This window comes from Tupaia chinensis, unplaced genomic scaffold (genome assembly GCF_000334495.1).
Source record: "Tupaia chinensis unplaced genomic scaffold, TupChi_1.0 Scaffold000386_1, whole genome shotgun sequence".
NCBI lineage: Eukaryota > Metazoa > Chordata > Mammalia > Scandentia > Tupaiidae > Tupaia > Tupaia belangeri.
In genome coordinates, this window is record NW_006159888.1 from 2,038,290 (window position 1) to 2,042,221 (window position 3,932).

The following is a 3,932-nucleotide window of genomic DNA, read 5'->3' on the forward strand; positions in this document are numbered from 1 at the left end:
TCTTTCCCTTGGACATGGAACTATATGTGGTGCCAGCCATAGGGTCAGGAGGATGTACATATGGGGCAGTGTCCATGCAGGTGTTCACACACCAGGTGCTATGGGATCATTAACCCAAAAATGAAGAAACGGGGGCTCTAGGAGGCCAAGATGATGTCAGCAACCCGAGAACCAGAAACAAATGGGCCACTTCCAGAGCCCAGCCGACAGCACACTGGGAGTGCAGGGGCAGGAGGAGCCACAGCCATGACTCCACCCTCACTGCTCCCTGTTCATGGGCCTCGTTCTGCTATGTGCTACTCGAGTGCCAGTGAAGGAAGCAGGCACCTATAGCAGAAAGGTCAGGAGATGACTTGAGAAGGGAAAGCAGCAACCATTTCAACTGACAGGGTGAGCCTGGCTGAGGGCGCTGGTTCAGGTCCAGCCCTCACTGCTCAGAGCTTTGGGCCAGAGGTACAGCTGGGAAGCAAGGGGGATGCACACCTCTCTGGCCTCTCTGAGATCTCTTCCCATACTGCCCTTCATCAGCGACACCACACCACTGGCAGGTCATGACCAACCTAGTGGGTTACCCCCAACCCAGCGCCTCTGAGGGGGCGGTCTTGACTATTTCCCAAGGCAGAAAAGGCCATGGTCTATAGGACACCAAGATAGCCGGAGGAAGACAACTCAATGCCTGAGGAGGAGATGGGCCCGGGACTTCTACCACCCCACCAGGGGCATTCAACAATCACTTATAATTCCTGTTCGCCTCTAGTCTAGCGCCCTCCATACCCCATCTCCCAGCCCCAGGTCTCTGCCTTGCCAGAAAATCTCAAAGTACTTTCCCATCCACCTCTGCCTTTTCAATAGCCCTGGAAGGCGGTTTAGGGCAAGTGTCATTCCATCCTTTCTGCAGGTGAGAACACTGAGTCTCAGCGTATTCTTCAGGGTAGTTAGCATCCACTTCTGTAACAGCCCAAAAAACTGGCGTAACATTATGCAAAATCCAGGTAGATGCTCTGGTCTATGGTTCTCCCAGGGATCACAGACCCCACTTCCTGCCATCTGAGACCACGGTCTTTGAGGGTCTGTGGGGTCCTACCCTGGAATGGAAGTGAATATGAAACCCTGTAAGATGTGGTCAGGGGGGCAGGGAAGTGGGGGCCTGAATTGACCTCTGGGGTCCCTGCCCACATTCCATTGGACAGATCTCAATCACATGGCCCAGCTTTACTGCAAAGGAGGCTGGGAAATGCAGGCCTAATGTGCCCAGGAACTGAAGCTGTGCTTGAGACTTCAGTTCAGTTCCTGCAGCCCCAGGGTTAGTACTAGCTCTGGGCTCCCCTCACTCTGCCAGCCACTCTCCTGATGGATTTCCCCACACATGTCCTCGCCTCTCCAAGTCTGCTTCTGGAACAGAGGCTGAATGGAGGAGACTGTTCCAGCTGAAACCCCCGCTCACTTAGCTTTAGCTGCAGGATGTTTGATCAACTAAATACCAGAGAAGTGTAAAGAGACGGGAAGACAGTTCCATTCACCTAAGAGGAAATTGCAAGTAGGGATATGGAAACCACATTTGAAATACAGAAAAAATAATTGGCAAAGTTCCTGGAATCCAGTACTTTTATATAATGAGCTACAACTGGTAGAATTCTTCTCTCCCTAACTGCAAAGCAATACCTCTGATTCCAGGAGGCCCGACTTAATTACAATGTAGCTGGATTTTAAAGTGGCGGCCACTCAAGTTCGCCACAGTTGCTTAATTACAGCTGACTCCTCAGGAGGGGGGTCTGATAATTGGTTTTTAAAATAATGTCTCCTACACATAGCACCTTCCACGAGGAACCCCTGAGATCTTCCCAAATACTAATTAATGTCCCCTCAGGAGGTCCCAGGCATGAGGACTTCGATGACTGACAAAATTTATAGAGTCTTTGTCTACAGAATACATGTGTCTAAGTTCAAGGTCCATACTAAAAAGGGGAGGAGCAAAGTAAAGGGGCAAAGGGCAGAGGGAATGTGCAATCAAGGCATAGAGTAGGGCACAGGTCAAGGGACTGGGAGTCCTTCTGACCTCTGGCTGTCTCCAGTGTCCAGAACACCTGCATTCACACAAGGAAATACCTTGAAATGAGTCTCCCGGGTCAAGGTGTCTTCTCAGCAGAGCCAGGACTTCAGGCCAGGGAACATCACACTAACCAGGACGTGGGCTGTGGCTGAGTCTGGAGCACAGCCCTGCAGTGTGGGTGAGGAAGGGTCTAAATCTGGAGGAGTGAGGTGGAGATGATGACAGGAACAAAAGAAGGGGACAGGATCCCCACACCTCAGAAAGAAAGAGGCATCTGGACAGGTCACATCACAAGTGGGGAAGGAACTCTCCATGGGAAGCACCTGCAAGAACATCAGGACTTCAGGGGGAGCAGGAGTGGTGGGAGTCAGCAGGGGCTGCATGGCAAAGCCCAGACAGTCTGGTCATCCCTCCTACCAGGGAGGAGTCCCCAGGACTGGCCCTCCCAAATCATCTCTCCAGGCCAAAAAGTGCATTTTGGCTCCCACCACCTTCTCCCTGCTAAGGGACGGCAGCTCCACAGCAAAGCTTCAGCCACTGAGTCCTAAGTGGCCAGCACTGAGTCCTTCTTTCCCACTCCTCTGAGCCAGACCCCACCCCACTTTCTCTGCACACCCTTGTCCCCCCTTACAGGCCCACTCAGCCATCTCTCCTCTGCAGCCCCTTCTCTCTGACAACTTTGACCTGCCCCACTGCAGAGGCCCCCATGGCCCATAATGTCACCTGTCACTCTATACTCCCAGCACTGCCAGGTACAGGGCATGCCCAGGGGATGTTGGGCAGCTCCAGGAATAGCAAATTGAAGGAAAGCTGGGAGCTCAGCAAAAACACCTACTTACCTATCCAGAAATTTGTTCACCAAAATGTAGATTTCTTCCTTCTTTCCTTTACTCTTCATTCAAACAGCTTATAGCCACCTTCACTATGTCTCATGGTTATTCAGAGTCACAAAGCAAGCAAAGGTAGAGAAGGTCAGCAGATGACAGCCCTCATCTCTGTGTGGAGAGGACACAAGGCTATGGCAGGGGTACAGACTATGTTCTACAGCAAACCCATCTGCTACTCCTGTGTAACAGATAATCCTGAAATTAGCAACTGGAAACAACACACATTCATTATCCCACGGTTTTCACAAGTCAAGAGCCTGGACTCAGCTTAGCTGAGGGCCTTTCTCCAGGTCTCTGAGGAAGCTGGCAAGCTGCCAGTGGGCTGCAGTCTCTTCTGCAGGCCAACCAGGAGTATCTTCCTGGAAGTTTTTCCTTGTGGTGATGACAGGCCTTTGTCCCTTGCCAGGTGGGCTTCTCCAAAAGGTTGCGGTATGGTATGGAAACTGGTGTTGCTCCAAGAGGAATGGTCCAAGTGAGAAAGAAAGAACCCAAGATGGAAGCCACAGCCTTTTTCTTTTTCTTTCTTTCTTTTTTTTTTGTAGAGGTTTTTTTTTGTTTTGTTTTTTTTTTTTCACTGTAGGGCGCGTGCGTTCGCCAGACAGAAAGAGACAACATAGAGACAGAAAGCGAGAAATCACCCCCCGGGGGAATGGTCATGCCGCAATCCCTTCTCCTCCATTCTCCTCTCGGGATCTTGGGCACGCACGCACACGTACCCGGTGTGAGTTTTAAGCCACCGGGTCCGGGACGCGAACCACGGTCAACTACATGGGAGTCCAGCGACATAGCCATTACGCTAACTGCTGTTTCCTGAGCCACAACCTTTTTGTAATCTAATCTCAGAAGCAGCATCCCATCCCTTTGCCATATTCTGCTCACTACAAGTAAGTCCAACCACATTTAGAGGAGAGGTAGGCTCCTTCAAGGGCAGGAGGTAGGGACCACTGGGCCTGCCAAACTCTCATTCCAGTGGCAGATCTTATTTCCCAAATGTG